At 49.0% G+C, this 19132-nt stretch overlaps 1 protein-coding gene across 6 annotated transcripts in view; it reads left to right on the top strand.

The window, feature by feature from the left end:
* Positions 1 to 220: 220 nt before the first annotated feature.
* Positions 221 to 19132, top strand: part of LOC144669379 (liprin-alpha-3-like) — a 206040-nt gene continuing 187128 nt past the window's right edge. For 4 of the 6 annotated variants that reach the window (XM_078531767.1, XM_078531768.1, XM_078531765.1 and 1 more), the window contains exon 1: positions 221 to 510. The gene's annotated coding sequence lies outside the window, so the exon portion shown is untranslated. Of the gene's footprint in view, positions 511 to 1196; positions 1299 to 19132 lie in introns of those variants that run through there. The other 2 variants (XM_078531769.1, XM_078531766.1) reach the window with 2 other exon arrangements.

Below are 19132 nucleotides of genomic sequence, written 5' to 3'. Positions count from 1 at the left end.
GGAGTCCCGCCTCCTGCTCCAGCCTCATTGGCCAGCTTCCACTCCCCCGCCCATTGGAGGGCGCCGCCTGTCAGTCAGGCTGGTGGCCGCCCACCCATCCCCGGGGACTCGGCAGCGCTGGCAGGCGATTGGTCAGCGCGCCTTGTCCGTCACGCTGATTGACGTCCGGGAGGCGCTCCGCAGCTTGATCCGAAATGGGCTTCCCAACTTGGTTCCCTTTGGAGTAAAGGTGGGCGGGCATTGCAGGGACGGATTCTGGGAACCCTGTCTCCCTTTTTTTTTCAATGGGAAGTAGTGGATGAGTGAGAGCTCTTTAATTTTTATTTTTGGAAGGGGGGTGGGGTGTGGAAGTTGGGGGGGGGATTTAAATTGCAATTGCTTGAAATCCCCCCCTGCCCTTTAAAGATTGGAGGGGTGGAAGGTAGGGATAAAGTGGAGAGGGAGAGAGGGGGGAGTGGGAAAAGCTGGGAGCAAGGAGAGGGCGAGAAGCTGGAACCTTGGCTTGCAGATGTGAGTATATCTTAAATGCATGCAATTGGGAATATGGTTTGATAAATGGGCGCTTTTACCAAAAGAGCATTTGATTCTGAATCACTGCAAAAGCACCTTTGGTTTGGGGAAGGGGTCTGGGGAGGAATGCTGAGATTTCTATTATTGTGCCCCAGTCACCATCCCTTCGTTTTTCCTTTTATTTTTTTTTCCTCCACCCAAAACGTGCGGAAAAGTGTGACCACTTTGCTGGAAAGGTCCCTTTTCTTAGATGTGTGTTGTGTGTGTGTGTTGTGTGTGTGGGGGGAGATGCCTGACCACCCACCCAGCCTTTCTCTCATCCCCCTCCATTCCCCTACCCCACTGACATTCTGCTAAGAGAGATGTCGATCCTGATGTAGGGTGAATACAGTGATTTGTGAGGCTGAAGGCTTTTCGCCTGCCCTATTTTTTTTTAAAAATTTTATTTGAAGGGGGAGGGTGAGACTGTGCGCGAAATGCACTTTGCATTTTGATCAAAGCCCCGTCTTGTAGCCAACAGAAAGAAAGAACCCCGATACAATTTGTCCATCTGCAAATTGTATCTTTTGGAAATGCGGATAGTTTCATATTGAGAATTGGAGGGTCTGTGTGGGTTGCAGGCGATCACACTATGTTGCCATGATTTAACATACACACACCCCTTATATTTTCAATTGGATCCCTGTCATGTCGAGATGGACCGGGTTTCAGGCTCGGTGATCTGTGCACCAAAAAAATCTAGTCCAAAAACAGATGCACGGTTTCAGTAATTGTGTAAGGAATGATTGGTAAGATCGAAGGGGGCGATTAATATATATGTATTTATGTAGACATAATATATATTTCCCCTACCTTCTGCATTTAAATGTACAGTCTTGTTAAAACGTGATGCTTTTTTAATACCTGCATCTGCTGCACCCCCTTTGGTTGCTAACACCTCCTGTCAGTGATTTAAACCCATATATCATTGACTTGCTTCCATTACTGGTTGGTGACTCGGTCCTGACCATGCCCTTTTTAAAATGCAGTGTTTATAAATTTTTTTTAAAAATATCAGCAAATTCACTGCTACTTCAGAATGCAGGGGATTCGAATTCATCTGGCAACCTCCAGCGAGTTTGTATCAATGATTATTGTTGCTTATCGTGATTTGTAGGCGAGCAATTCATTACCAGCAACTACATAGTCACACATGATTCCCTCCAATGCGCTGGGTTTATCATAACTATATTGTGCCCCACTGGTATTTGAACGGCTTCTCTGCAGTGATTAACTCGGAATATAATTGTGATGTGTTGGTCTGCAGACCATATGATGGATGCATTGGAGAAACAATCAGGAGTTCTGTAGATATATTTTATAAGGTGACTGGTGACAATATTCAGCCTCCCTTCACTCGTGGAGGCGAACACTTTTTATAGTGTGGGTCTGGAGGCGAACCAATGCATAATGGGTCCATGTCTATGTATTTGTATATCACACAGCATTTGTATATCCGAGTGACACTCAGATTTGCATTAAGTACACGGTAGTTAGATGCTGTTTCATCTGTCATTCTTTTAAAAATGACAAATACGATTTTGAGGTGATTCGTTTTTACCAAGGGTTAGTCAATTATTTTAGGAATTGAGTTTTTCTTTTAAAGGGGAAAATCTTTTTCCCAGGATGCTGATAGAGTGAGACTAAGAGGGCTGGGGAGGAGGCTATTTCGGGGCATAAATGCCAGCATAGCCTAGATGGGCCGAATGGCCTGTTTCTGTGCTCACCGTTCTGTGTAGTACTTCCCGGCGTTCTTCACTGGGTGAATAATATTGCCAAGCTTGCAGTCGTCTTCATGGAAGCCATCGCCAATCAGCCTGACCTCTTGCTTACCTCTGAGAACTTCCCCCTTTTCCCCTCCTCCCGATGGGATTGTCAAGCCGCCCGTGCGGAGGGATGTCCAAATGGGAATGGCTGCGATTTGAACTTGAATTCCCAAGTCAGAAGCTCAGTGCTTCAGCGCTGGAGCTAATGGCTCCCTCTGCTTTTGGCTCATTTAATGATTAATTCATTCACGTTGAATGAATAAATAAATGTTGTAGTCAGCAGTTTTTTTTCTTTCAAGTGGCATTGTGGTGAAAGTAGCTCTCTTTCTCTTTCTCTCTCTCTCTCTCTCTGACTCATAGTGAAGTAGAGCGCAAGGGGATAGAGTCATCTTGTCAGAGGCTGCGAGGTATAAGGGTGGCACATGGTATCTGCCTGTCCACTTGTGGGGGATTGTGCTCTCTAATCTATCCAAAGCTAAAGTTCACACCGAGTGAGTTTTAGTTTGATTAACCAGCCACCAACGCATAATCCAGGCAAACAATGGTCAGTTTGTTTGGGGTGTTGTTAACCTGCCATGGTGCAGTGTCCTAGTCGTTTTTGTCTACAGGAAGCTAAGATGTTCCCGAATTCAGTAGAACAAATTGTTTTTGGGATAAAATCATTTGTCAGCAATTTACTACTGCCAGATTGACCTGGGAACGATCGACATTAACTTTAATAGTCAACAAAACAACATTTTTTGTTGGAAATGTACTGATGTCGTAAAGGGAGGGTGCCACACGAGAGTGACCGTGTTGTCATCAGGATTTTGGGAAAGTGCAGTGTTCAGAAGCCACGAGACTTGCATTTATATAGTGCCTTTCACGACCACCAGGCCACAATGCTTTACAGCCAATGAAAGACTTTTGAAGTGTTGCATTGCAGGAAATCTGGCAACCAATTTGCTCTCAGCAAGCCCCAACGAACAGCAATTTGTTAAAGGCCAGATGATCTGTTTTTTGTGATGATGATTGACGGATGAACATTGGCCAGGACACTGGGGATAACGCCCCTGCGGAATAGTGCCATGGGGTCTTTTATACCTACCTGAGCGTCACCCCCCCAGACTAACGCCTCATCCGAAAATTGGCACCTCCTTCGGGGCGGCACTCCAGAGTCAGCCGGGACTTTTGTGCTAAAGTCTTGTGGGACCCTCACCCAGAGCCTTGCGTCCGAAAAGGTGGGAGCGCTACCGAGTGAGCCACAGCTCTGAAGGTATAAGATTTAATTTGTTCCCCACTGGGTCTTTAATAAAGCCCACCAACTGTTTGTATTTATTCAGTACCTTGAACGTAGCGTAGCATCACAGGATTCTGGACAGTTTCCTACATTAGCACAGCGACCGCACTTTAAAAGTACTCAGTTGGCTGGGAAGCGCTCTGAGACATCCTAAGGCGCTATAGAAATGCGAGTTCTTTCTTTAACCAAGACAGGTGGCTGAAAATGTGGTCCACAAGGTGGATTTTAAACTGGCGGCTAAAGGTGAGGCTGTCGGGGGAGGGGCGGCCGGACAGTTTGCCATCACCATGGAAGCAGAGGGAATGGGGAATAAACAAAGGACCAGAATCTGGAAGAATCCAGAATGTAGGGGCTGGAGCGGAGGCCGTGGAGTAATTTGATGTTGACGGGCGGAGGGACAGTGTGTCGGTGAGGCAGTGTGGCCAGATGGTAGTGCAGGATAAATTGTGACATTTTCACATAATTATCCTGGTGGAACTGTGAGAGAACACAGAGTGACACAGTTATTTATAGGTCTTGTCTTCCCAGACTCGCAGTTTGTGTTTGCGATGACCTGCACTCGGTGTTCTTGGCCTTGGCTACTCATTCCGAGGGAGAGAGGACACCCTCTGCGCTCTCGCACCTCTTTGCATTGGTGAGGGGAGGGGCACAGCGTGCAAATGTCCCTTTTTGGGGGGGTGGTGGTGGGAGCGGGGAAGGCTGCCCTGTTTGGAGGGTGCTAAAAACAGCCAGGAGGAGGAGGAAGAGGAGGGCAGAGAGGGTTTGGGAGAGAGGTGGATGTGACACACACGACCCAATCCAGCCTCTGCTAAATAGCAAAATAATTTGCCATCCTTGAGAAGCAAACAAAAAGGTGCAGAGAGACCTTCTTCTGACAGTGGGTTGACATAAAATGCTTTGGAGCGAGCACTATGGGGCATGTGTAGAAGCGGCAGATCAGTATTTGGAGTGTTCGTTGCTCAGATATAGACTGATATGAACTCTTGTCTCTCCCTGTGGTTGCTTCACACACCACCACACCAAGCAGCCTCTGGACAAATGAATAAGCAAGTGTGTCCTTACACAGCACTTGTTTCTTTATATTCTGCCCCCCACCACCTCTGCCTTCGCTGAACCAGAGGCCCTGTCACTTGTCACTCATTACAAGTGGTGCCACAGGGAGATGCCCCTCTGACTGATTTATTTTCTCCTTTCCTTCCATCCTGGGCTGTTCCTGATTTTTCCTAAGATTGTTTTGTGTATATTTATTGGTGAATATTTATGGTCATGAGGGTTAAAGATGCCACATTTTGGGAATGGAAAACTTTTCCATTATTTTTAACACCCTTGTTAGTACCTGGGTTTCATAGGTCAGGGCCAGCACGGGGTTAGATACCGAGTGAATCTCCCTCTTCGCTGTCTCCATCAAACACTCCCAGGACAGGGACAGCATGGGGTTAGATACAGAGTAAAGCTCCCTCTACACTGTCCCCCATCAAACACTCCCAGGACAGGTACAGCACGGGGTTAGATACAGAGTAAAGCTCCCTCTACACCGTCCCCATCAAACACTCCCAGGACAGGTACAGCACGGGGTTAGATACAGAGTAAAGCTCCTTCTACACTGTCCCCATCAAACACTCCCAGGACAGGGACAGCACAGGGTTAGATACAGAGTAAAGCTCCCTCGACACTGTCCCCATCAAACACTCCCAGGACAGGTACAGCACGGGGTTAGATACAGAGTAAAGCTCCCTCTACACTGTCCCCATCAAACACTCCCAGGACTGGTACAGCACAGGTTTAGATACAGGGTAAAGCTTCCTCTACACTGTCCCCATCAAACACTCCCAGGACAGGGACAGCACGGGGTTAGATACAGAGTAAAGCTCCCTCTACACTGTCTCCATCAAACACTCCCAGGACAGGCACAGCATGGGGTTAGATACAGAGTAAAGCTCCCTCTACACTGTCCCCATCAAACACTCCCAGGACTGGTACAGCACGGGGTTAGATACAGAGTAAAGCTCCCTCTACACTGTCCCCATCGAAAACTCCCAGGACAGGGACAGCACGGGGTTAGATACAGAGTAAAGCTCCCTCTACACTGTCCCCATCAAACGCTCCCAGGACAGGTACAGCACGGGGTTAGATACAGAGTAAAGCTCCCTCTACACTGTCCCCATCAAACACTCCCAGGACAGGGACAGCATGGGGTTAGTTACAGAGTAAAGCTCCCTCTACACTGTCCCCATCAAACACTCCCAGGGCAGGTACAGCACGGGGTTAGATACAGAGTAAAGCTCCCTCTACACTGTCCCCATCAAACACTCCCAGGGCAGGTACAGCACGGGGTTAGATACAGAGTAAATCTCCCTCTACACTGTCCCCATCAAACACTCCCAGGACAGGTACAGCACGGGGTTAGATACAGAGTAAATCTCCCTCTACACTGTCCCCATCAAACACTCCCAGGGCAGATACAGTGTTGGCAGCATCGTCAATATTTGGCAATCTGCCGATATCAGGAGAGCACCAGTCAGTTCAGTGAAGATTGGGGGAATGTTGTTTCATGGCCTCCTGATGGCCCATGTGATGGAACTAAATACCTGCAGTTACCAGGATGTAATTACTCCATTTATTCTGCTGCAGCCTATTTAGATGTTACACAAAAAAGACCTACATTTACATAGCACCTTTCACAACCAAAGGAGGCCTGAAAGTGCTTTACAGCCGGTTAAATGCTTTTGTAGTGTCGTCACTGTTGTAAAGTCAGAAACAGCAGCCAAAATGTGCACAGGAAGCTCCCACATGCCACAATATGATAATGATCAGATAGTATTTTTTTGGTGTGTGAAGGAATATATATTGAGCAGGAGTCCGGGGGGTGACTCCCCTGCTCGTCTTCAAAATAGTGGCCATCGGTCTTTATCCACCCAGCTGAGATGGCAAACTTGGCCTAATCTCTGGTCCAAAAGACAGCCCCCTGCAAAGGTTAAGCACTCCCCTTGGTGCTGCACTGGAGTGTCAGCCTTGATGCTTGTGTTGAGGTCCTGGAGTGGGACTTGAACCCACAGCCCTCATGACTCAGTGGTGAGAGTGCGGCCCATTTAGCTACGGCCGACACAATTGGATCGCCTTCTGTCCTTTGCTTGTTAATCATCATTTATTCCCTGCCATTTCGGCGGCACTTTTCCTCCTTCCAACTGAGTGCGGGGAGACGTGACACGTGTGCAAGGGTCTGTAAAGTGATAAGAGCAAAAGGCTTCTACTCTCTGCTGTGAGGGAGTGGAAGCAGAGTCGATAAGTTAGAACAGGTCAACTGTGACCTGCCCCAAGCGCTGACAAGCTGCGGTTACAAAAACAGGAACAGAAATACCTGGAAAAACTCAGCAGGTCTGGCAGCATCGGGGGAGAAGAGCACAGTTGACGTTTTGAGTCCTCATGACCCCTTAGGGTCATGAGGACTCAAAACGTCAACTGTGCTCTTCTCCGGGGTCATGAGGACTCGAAACGTCAACTGTGCTCTTCTCCGGGGTCATGAGGACTCGAAACATCAACTGTGCTCTTCTCCTGGGTCATGAGGACTCGAAACGTCAACTGTGTTCTTCTCCGGGGTCATGAGGACTCGAAACGTCAACTGTGCTCTTCTCCGCCGATGCTGCCAGACCTGCTGAGTTTTTCCAGGTATTTCTGTTTCTGTTTTGGATTTCCAGTATCCGCAGTTTTTTGTTTTTATAAGCTGCCGTCACAACTGGATTATAGTGCAGTGAACGTCTAGGCGAGTATTGGCCAATTCCATGCTTTTTTTCCCTCCTATCTTCTACCCCAACCCTCCTCCCCACCTTGCCCAAGATACCAGAAGTGTAAAGTGTTGGTGAGAGGACTATAGCGCTCAGGGTCACAGGCTCAGGATAAAGGGGTCGATCGTTTTGGACTTGAGTTGAGCGGAAATGACTTCGCTCAGAGGGCGGTGAACCTTTGGAAATTCCGTACCCCAGAGGCTTACTCGTTGAGTGTGTTCAAGACTGGGATAGACGGATCTTTGCTCTGTCAGGAGGTCAAGTGATATGGGAAATGGATGGGAAAGTAGAGTTGAGGTAGATCATCAGCCATGATCGTGTTTATTGGCAGAGCTGGTTTGAAGGGCCGAATGGCCTTATCCCTCCTTTTTCTTTTGGCCTCAATGTGAAGAGGTTCACATGGTGACAGTGTGCTCTCTGAGGTCATGTATGTAATTGACTAGAGAACGGGAGCAAGGAATCATTTGGGATGATTGCAGTTCAGTTTCGGAGCTTTTCCATTGTTTAAGAACATGTTCATTTTTTTATTTTCACATCTCCTCAGACTTCCAGAAAATGGAACATGAAGTTGAATTTCCCACCAAGTGGATCTCACACACAGGCCGCAATTTTCAAATTTGGTGAGGGTAAAAGTCCAATGACCTTTGGCGGGATTGGAAAATCCCGGCCAAAGTGACTAACTTGCTTCCAGATCCACCGAGGTTAAACTGGGAGAGAGTTCACCAGCAACCCTTCCACACCCATCGCCACTTCTTGTCTTGTGAACAAAGATTGTTGGAGGTTGAGAATGGATAAAACGTTTCCCCCCGACTGATGCCGAATTACTTCCTGTACATATCCCACCCCCCACCCCCGCCCACTTCCTCGCGTTGTCTCAAACCCACCCCTTTTATTTGTGTTGGCCAATTTGGTCAATTTGTCTCCTCTCTTTGTGATGGTACCTCAGCTCCCAACACTGTAGTTCCTGCAGATGTTCTGGCCACAGCCTGTTCACTATTGACCCAATTGGTCAATGACCCTATCCCCTCTGTGCTGGGCCTGTTACCTTCCTTTGCTTTTCAATCCACACCTACAGGCCTAATTTGGGGCTGATTCACCTCTACCTGGCTGACACTTCAGTTAGAATTTTCGTTTGAAGAAATTGCTCTTTTTGGTGGTCCCCTTACATATTCTGGTTTTAAATTGTGCCCCCACCCCCCCCGCCCCCATCCAACCTCCACTTTTCTCATCCCATGAAGCGGATTTTTTGGAATGACACAGGCTGTAAGCAAACATGCGCCTAACCCGGTGTTGCAGAATGAAGCAGTTGAGCAGAGAACAGACAGATGGTGTCTTATGAGGTGGCAGTGGCAGTTTTTCAAGGTTGAACGGCTGGTGGATCTCGTATCAGAGCGCATGTGTGCGTGTCTGTGTGTGCGTGTGCACGCATGTGTGTGTCTGTGCGCGCGTGTGTCTGTGCGCGCGTGTGTCTGTGCGCGCGTGTGTCTGTGCGCGCGTGTGTCTGTGCGCGCGTGTGTCTGTGCGCGCGTGCGACATGTGTATGGGTTTCAACGGTGTATACGGTGTGTGGCATGTTATGTATGTGTGTGTGTGGCATGTTATGTATGTGTGTGTGTGGCATGTTATGTATGTGTGTGTGTGGCATGTTATGTATGTGTGTGTGTGGCATGTTATGTATGTGTATGATGCGTGAGGCTTGTGGTTTGCATTGTGCATTGGCAGTTGGCATTATGTAAGCAGAGGGGGGTTTGAAAATACTGTACGGATGATCACACAGCTACTTGTAGACCTGCAGGACCTTGAGAGGGTGTTTCCAAAAGAAAGGGACCGGAGGCTTGTCCAGCAACCTGTTTCTCCCTCAGTGCACGGCCCTCGTGCAGACTCTGCTGGAGTATCTGCAGCCGCTTGCAGTTGGGCAGTGAAGTTAAAAACCCCGCGGAACTGGACCTGCGTCACTTGTGACCCTGAATTAAGTGTGTGTGTGTGTTGCCCCTCTTACCTTCGTTCCCTTTAGACAGTGCCACATACTCATTGGGAAATAAGAGTCTAAGTGGGGTTAAGGAGCAAAAAGACCCAGGGTCTGTGGATATACCAATCACCAGAGGAAGTGCTATGGGTTTCTTCGTGCATTTTCACCATGGCCTTAGTGGGTCTGTTGGCAACACCTTGCTTCTTCAAGCCTCCCTCAGCCCACATCCCATCCAAGTTTCCTTCTGCTTTTACCCTCAATTCAATTTCCTTATTCCTTTCCACCGTCAACACCTCTTTGTCCTTTTGTCTGTGACATCTTTTGGTTATCTCCACCTATCACTGGCCCTCTATCCAGCTCTACCTGTCCCACCCCCCTCCTTAAACCAGCTTATATTTCACCTTTCTTCTATTTTTCCTTAGTTCTGGTGAAGAGTCACACGGACTCGAAACGTTAGCTGTGTTCCTCTCCGCAGATGCTGTCAGACCTGCTGAGTTTTTCCAGGTATTTTTGTTTCTGTTCCTTATTTCTTTCACGGGATGTGGGTGTCGCTGGCAAGGCCAGCATTTGTTGCCCGTCCCTAACTGCCCTCTAACCGAGTGGCTTGCCAGGCCATTTCAAGAGTCAGTCACATCGCTGTGGGTCTGGAGTCACATGTAGGCCAGACCAGGTAAGGATGGCAGATTTCATTCCCTAAAGGGGCATTAGTGAACCCAGATGGGTTATTTTTAATGACAATTGACATTACAGGGGGCTAGCTTTTCAATTCCAGATTTATTAATTAATTGAATTTAAGTTACTCCACCTGCCACAGTGGGATTCGAACACGTAAACCCAGAACATCAGCCTGGGCCTCTGGATCACTAGTCCAGGGCAGCAGACACATGGGAACACCACCACCTGGAAGTTCCCCTCCCAGCCACTCACCATCCTGACTTGGAACAATATCGGCCGTTCCTTCACTGTCGCTGGGTCAAAATCCTGGAACTCCCTCCCTAACAGCACAGTGGGTGTACCCACACCACATGGACTGCAGCATTTATTGCTCATCCCTAGTTGCCCTTGAGAAGGTGGTGGTGAGCTGCCTTCCATTCAGGAAGGCAGCTCACCACCACCTTCTCAAGGGCAACTAGGGATGGGCAATAAATACTGGCCCAGCCAGCAAAGCCCACATCCCATGAATGAATTAAAAATAAAGCCCAGAGCCATTACCGCGACGCTAATGTCTAACGTATTGCCAGGCCAAGGCTATTGACTCTTTGTTTCCAATGTCCGTACTTGGCTATCTTTTTCATTCTCGCTGTACTTAGCAACTCTCCTGGTTCCTGAACTTTTAATTCTATGTCATAAGCTGTGCAGACAAAGCTCTTGAAAAGCGGAGAACCTTACATAGAACCTTGGATAGATCACACCTGAGGTACTGTGGTCATTTCTGGTGGCCTTGTTATACTAAGGATATAGAGGCACTGGAGAAAGTATTAAAAAGATGTACAAGGATGATACTGAGATTATAAACTATCGAGAGAGACCGAACAGCCCAGGGCTCCTTTTAGAAAAGGAGAGGGTTGAGGGTGACCTGAAGGTTATAAAAGGGTGAAAAGATAGAGAAAATGTTTCCACTTGTGGAGGAGATTAAAAGCAGGGGCCATCAATATCAGGTAGTCACCAAGAAATCAGGTAAGGAATTCAGGAGAAACTTCTTTACCCAGAGAGTGGGGAACAATATGACGACAGTGGTTTAGGTGGAGAATAGGCGACTGAATAAACACGTGTTTGAGGAAGGAGTAAAAGGATATGCTGAGATGCTGTGGGGTGGGAAGAGGCTTGTGTGGAGCTTAAACACAGGCAGTTGTATTAAATTTAGGGGACTTGATGGCATCGTGGTAACGTCACTGAGTTAGTAACCCAGAGGCCCAGGCTAATACTCTGGGGGCATGGGTTCAAATCCCAGCTGGTGGTTTTTATTTTTTTTACAACAATCGGTAATGGTTTTGGGGTCATCCAGATTTTTACTGAATTCAAATTTCACCATCTGCCTTGGCGGGATTCTAACCCAGGTCCCCGGACCATTACCCTGGGTCTCTGGATTACTAGTCCAGTGACAATACCACTGCCACCACCTCCCCTGTTGTAAAATCCATCTGGGTTCTCTGATGCCCCTTTAGGGAAGGAAATCTGCCACCCTCACCCGGTCTGGCCTACATGTGACTCCAGGCCCACAGCGACGTGATTGGCTCTTAACTGCCCTCTGCTGGCCGCTCAGCTCAAGGGCAACTAGGGATGGACAACAAATGCCGGCCTAGCCAGTGATGCCCACACCCCATGAAAAGAATAAAGAAAATCAAAAGTAAACAACCAGTTTCCGTGCTGCAACTTCAGTCAGGCACCAAACGAGGCCACTCAGCCCGTCGAACCCATGCTGGCCCTCTGCAGAGTAACCCAGTCAGTCCCGTCCCTCCGCTCTCTCCTGCAAGTTTATTTCCTTCAAATTCCCATCCAGTTTCGTTTTGAAGGCGTCGACCCTCTCGGCCTTCACCGCCCTCACTGGCAGCGCGTCATTGACCACTTACTACCTTTTATAAATAACAAGTTCTCCCCTTGCCTAAAAACCTTAAAAGCTGTGCCCTCCTCTGCCCCGGTCCTGGTACCATCGGCTGATCTGCGCCTCTTCACTGTGAGTGGGGGAGGTATCAGTACCACGAGGAGGTATCAGTACCACGGGGAGGTGGACGGTAACACTGGAGCCGGGTGTCGGCTAGTCCGGGTAAGGGCGCCACTGAGCACCGAAGGGGAAACAGGCACTAAAATGACCGGTTCCCTTTATTCTTTCACAGGATGGTGGGCGCCGGTGGCTAGGCCAGCGTTTGTTGCCCATCCCGCGTTGCCCTTGTGAAGGTGCTGACAAGCCTCCTTCCCGAACTGCTGCAGACGTGACGATGATTTCAGTTGAGCATCTATAAACGCTTCCCGTTATGCAAAGCGTGTGTGATAATAAAATAAATGTGTCGAGAGTTGGCAGCTGGTACATTGTTAAACCTTCCCCGCAGAACAGGAACTCGAGCTGAGGGTTTTTTTAAAAATCAACTCACCCCCCTCTCCCCCCTGCCTCATTTATCACCCTCTTCTCACCAAGGTACGAACATGTGAACCAGGAGCAGGAGTAGGCCACTCGGCCCCTCGAGCCTGCTCTGCCATTCAATAAGATCATGGCTGATCTGATTGTCACCTTCCCCAATAACCTTTCACCCTCTTGTTAATCAGGAATCTATCTCGCTCCGCCTTAAAAATATTCAAAGCCTCTGCTTCCACCGCCTTTTCAGGAAGAGAGTTCCAAAGACTTAACCCTCTGAGAGAGAAAAAATTCTCCTCATCTCTGTCCTAAATGAGCGACCCCTTATTTTTATACAGTGACCCCCCTAGTTCTAGATTCTCCCACAAGAGGAAACATCCTCTCCACATCCACCCTGTCAAAACCCCTCAGGATCTTAAAGGTTTCAATCAAGTCGCCTCTTAACTCTTCTAAACTCCATTGGATACAAGCCTAACCTGTCTAACCTTTCCTCATCAGACAATTCGCCCATTGGGATTAGCCCAGGCACCCTTCCCTTCTTCCAACACCAGCTTGCCTTCATGGTTCTCGCCCGAGTCCGAAAATCCTGGGTTCAAGACCCAATCCCAGGGGCTTCAGCACGCAGTCTAGGCCGACACCTTCACTTCGGGACTGAGGGAATGTTGCACTGTTGGAGGAGATGTTAAACTGAGGCCCTGTCTGCCTTCCTGGGGTGGGTGTAAAAGATCCCATGGAAAGAAGGAGAGTTCTCCTTGGCGTCCTGGGCAACCTTTCTCCTTCAGCCGACGTCACTCCATAAATCAGACAAATCTGGTCGTCCGTCACGTTGCTGTTTGTGGGATCTTGCTGTGTCCGAATTGGCTGCCTGGTTTCCGACATTCCAACTTTGGAAGTGAATCACTTTAGGGATATTTGGTGGATTGTGTACTATCGAGATGCAAGTTCTTTAATTCAGCCTGAGGTTGTTGCTGGGGGATAGGTTGGGGGGCTTATAGCCCATTGAATAGCTCAGTCCATCCCAGTCTTATCCTGGCCTTGCTTGTGTTTCCCACCTTCCAGTAGGGGGTCATTGGGAAGCATTTAGGAACTGGAACTCTGGCTGACTTCCCTCCCTCCCTCCCTCCCTCCCTTTCCACTCCGCTGAGGATAGTTGCAGCACAACAGCTGTTGCCATAACAGAAAGAGCAAACTTGCATTTCTATAGCGCCTTTCAGGACATCCCAATGGAGCACTTTTTGGAGCGTGGTCGCTATCACGGAAAAAGTGGCAGCCATTTGAAGTACAGCAATCTCCCATAAACAGCAGAGTGATATAACCACCAGGAAATCTGCTGTTAGGTGTTAGCTGAGGGATTGGTGTTAGCCCGGGGAGAATTCCCCAGCCCTTCTCGAAGTAGAGCCACCCGAATGGCCAGACAAGGCCCTCGTTTGACGTCTGATCTGAAAGACGGCATGTCTGACAGTTTAGCACTCCCTGTAATCGTACTCCTCACACTACAGATTCTGTCTCACAAACACAGATGCACATACACACACATCCTCTCACACACTCATACACACACACAGATTCTCCCTCGCGCGTGTGCACACACACATACACACACAGATACCCTCTCTCTCTCTCACACACACAGATACCCTCTCTCTCTCACACACAGATACCCTCTCTCTCACACACAGATTCTCTCTCTCTCTCACACACACATACCCTCTCTCACACACACAGATACCCTCTCTCTCTCACACACACACATACCCTCTCTCTCTCACACACACACATACCCTCTCTCTCTCACACACACAGATACCCTCTCTCTCTCACACACACAGATACCCTCTCTCTCTCACACACACAGATACCCTCTCTCTCTCACACACACACATACCCTCTCTCTCTCACACACACAGATACCCTCTCACACACACAGATACCCCCTCTCACACACACAGATACCCTCTCTCTCTCTCACACACACAGATACCCTCTCTCTCTCACACACAGATACCCTCTCTCTCTCACACACACAGATTCTCTCTCTCTCTCACACACACATACCCTCTCTCACACACACAGATACCCTCTCTCTCTCACACACACAGATACCCTCTCTCTCTCACACACACAGATACCCTCTCTCTCTCACACACACAGATACCCTCTCTCTCTCACACACACAGATACCCTCTCTCTCTCACACACACAGATACCCTCTCTCTCTCACACACACAGATACCCTCTCTCTCTCTCACACACACAGATACCCTCTCTCTCTCACACACACATCCTCTCTCTCTCTCACACACACAGATACCCCCTCTCACACACACAGATACCCCCTCACACACACACAGATACCCCCTCACACACACACAGATACCCCCTCACACACACACAGATACCCCCTCACACACACACAGATACCCCCTCACACACACACAGATACCCCCTCACACACACACAGATACCCCCTCACACACACACAGATACCCCCTCACACACACACAGATACCCCCTCACACACACACAGATACCCCCTCACACACACACAGATACCCCCTCACACACACACAGATACCCCCTCACACACACACAGATACCCCCTCACACACACACAGATACCCCCTCACACACACACAGATACCCCCTCACACACACACACATACCCCCTCACACACACACACATACCCTCTCTCTCTCACACACACACACATACCCTCTCTCTCTCACACACACACACATACCCTCTCTCTCTCACACACACACACATACCCTCTCTCTCTCACACACACACATACCCTCTCTCTCTCACACACACACATACCCTCTCTCTCTCACACACACACATACCCTCTCTCTCTCACACACACACATACCCTCTCTCTCTCACACACACACATACCCTCTCTCTCTCACACACACACATACCCTCTCTCTCTCACACACACACATACCCTCTCTCTCTCACACACACACATACCCTCTCTCTCTCACACACACACATACCCTCTCTCTCTCACACACACACATACCCTCTCTCTCTCACACACACACACACATACCCTCTCTCTCTCACACACACACATACCCTCTCTCTCTCACACACACACATACCCCCTCACTCACACACAGATACCCCCTCACGCACACACAGATACCCTCTCTCTCACGCACACACACATACCCCCTCACACACACACACATACCCTCTCTCTCTCACACACACACACATACCCTCTCTCTCTCACACACACACGTACCCTCTCTCTCTCACACACACACATACCCTCTCTCTCTCACACACACACACATACCCTCTCTCTCTCACACACACACATACCCTCTCTCTCTCACACACACACATACCCTCTCTCTCTCACACACACACACATACCCTCTCTCTCTCACACACACACATATCCTCTCTCTCTCACACACACACATACCCTCTCTCTCTCACACACACACATACCCTCTCTCTCTCACACACACACATACCCCCTCACTCACACACAGATACCCCCTCTCGCACACACAGATACCCCCTCTCGCACACACAGATAGCCCCTCTCACACACACAGATACCCCCTCACGCACACACAGATACCCTCTCTCTCTCACGCACACACACATACCCTCTCTCTCTCACACACACACATACCCCCTCACTCACACACAGATACCCCCTCTCTCGCACACACAGATACCCCCTCACGCACACACAGATACCCTCTCTCTCACGCACACACACATACCCTCTCTCTCTCACACACAGATACCCCCTCTCGCACACGCGCGCATCCCCCCTCTCGCGCACACGCAGATCCCCTCTCGCGCGCGTGCACGCACACGCAGATTCTCTATCACACACACGCACACGCAGATTCTCTATCACACACACGCAAACACACACGCAGATTCTCTATCACACACACGCAAACACACACACATGCAGATTCTCTCTCTCTCTCTCTCTCTCACAGACATAGATTCTCCCTCTTACAAACACAGACTCTCACACACACATAGAATCTGGGCGTGTGTGACAGAATCCGTCTCACAAACACAGATTCTTACTCACACACACATTCTCTCTCACACAGACGCATGTACACACACATCCTCTCACACACTCATACACACACAGATTCTCTCTCTCTCACACAGATTCTTTCTCTCTCACTCACACACACTCTCTCTCACGCACTCACACACAGATTTTCTTTCTCTCTCACACACACAGATTCTCTCTCTCAAATACACACACAAACCTCTCTCACACACACACGCACAAATTCTCTCTCTCACACACACTCTCACACACACACAGATTCTCTCTCTCAAATACACACACAAACCTCTCTCACACACACACGCACAAATTCTCTCTCTCACACACACTCTCACACACACACACATTCTCTCTCTCTCTCTCTCTCACACACACACACGCTCACATTCTCTCTCACACACACACAGATTCTCCCTCACACACACACAGATTCTCTCTCTCACACGCTCACATTCTCTCTCACACACACAGATTCTCCCTCACACACACACAGATTCTCTCTCTCACACACACACACAGATTCTCTCACACAAACACACACAGATTCTCTCACACACACACAAGCGGATTCTCTCTCTCACACAAGCGCACAGATTCTCTCTCCCACGTACATTCTCCCACAAGTTCACACACACACAGTTTCAATCACACATACACACACACAGATTCTCTCTCTCAAATACACACACACAAACCTCTCTCTCATACACATGCAGATTCTCTCTCTCACACACACAGATTCTCTCTCTCTCACACACTCTCTCTCTCACACACACACACACAGATTCTCTCTCACACACACACACACAGATTCTCTCTCTCTCACACACACACTCAGATTCTCTCTCTCACACACACACACTCAGATTCTCTCTCTCTCACACACACACAGATTCTCTCTCTCACGCACACATGAATTCTGTCACACACGCCCAGATTCTGTCTCACAAACACAGATTCTTTCTCTCAAACAGATTCTCTCTCACGCGCGTGCGCACATACTCACACACACACAGATTCTCTCTCTAACACAGATTCTTTCTCTCACACTCACACACTCTGTCACACGCTCACACACACACATGCACAGATTTTCTCTCTCTCTCTCACACACACACACACACACGTGGATTCTCTTTCAAACACACACACACAAACCATCTCTCTAACAGACACACACACAAACCATCTCTCTAACAGACACACACACAAACCTCTCTCACACACACACACACACACACACATAGATTCTCTCTCTTACAAACACAGACTTTCTCTCACACACACCCAGACAGATTCTCTCTCACACACACACACAGACACACACAGATTCTTTCACACACACAAACACACACAATCTCTCTCTCTCACACACACATGCAGATTCTCTCTCTCACACACACAGATTCTCTCAAATCCACACATAAACAGATTCTCTCTCTCTCACACACACACACATTCTCTCACATGCAGACACACACAGGTTCTCGCACACACGCATTCTCTGTCCCGCACACGCGCATAGACACGCATGAAGATTCTCTCTCTCTTATACACACACACACACACACAGATTCTGTCTCACGCATGCAGATTCTCTGTCTCTCTCTCACACATGCGCGCACACACCCAGATTCTGTTTCACACATGCGAATTCTTTCTCACAAACACACAGATTCTCTCTCACGCACACGGATTCTCTCTCACACACACGGATCCTCTCTCTCTCACACACACACACACACAAACCTCTCTCACCCACACACACACACAAACCTCTCTCCCACACACACACACACACACACAAGCCTCTCTCCCACACACACACACACACACACAACCCTCTCTCCCACACACACACACACACACACACACACAAGCCTCTCTCCCACACACACACACACACACACAAGCCTCTCTCCCACACACACACACACACACACACACACAAGCTTCTCTCCCACACACACACACACACACACACACAAGCCTCTCTCCCACACACACACACACACACACACAAGCCTCTCTCCCACACACACACACACACACACACAAGCCTCTCTCCCACACACACACACACACACACACACAAGCCTCTCTCCCACACACACACACACACACACAAGCCTCTCTCCCACACACACACACACACACACAAGCCTCTCTCCCACACACACACACACACACACACAAGCCTCTCTCCCACACACACACACACACACACAAGCCTCTCTCCCACACACACACACACACACAAGCCTCTCTCCCACACACACACACACACACACACAAGCCTCTCTCCCACACACACACACACATACACACACAAGCCTCTCTCCCACACACACACACACACACACACACAAGCCTCTCTCCCACACACACACACACAAGCCTCTCTCCCACACACACACACACACACACACAAGCCTCTCTCCCACACACACACACACACACACACAAGCCTCTCTCCCCCACACACACACACACACAAGCCTCTCTCCCACACACACACACACACACACACGCCTCTCTCCCACACACACACACACACACACACACAAGCCTCTCTCCCACACACACACACACACACACACACACACAAGCCTCTCTCCCACACACACACACACACAAGCCTCTCTCC

The sequence above is a fragment of the Cetorhinus maximus genome, chromosome 29 (assembly GCF_964194155.1).
Source record: "Cetorhinus maximus chromosome 29, sCetMax3.hap1.1, whole genome shotgun sequence".
Taxonomy (NCBI): domain Eukaryota; kingdom Metazoa; phylum Chordata; class Chondrichthyes; order Lamniformes; family Cetorhinidae; genus Cetorhinus; species Cetorhinus maximus.
Note: the sequence above shows the minus strand (reverse complement) of the source record. Positions and strands in the feature narration are given on the sequence as shown.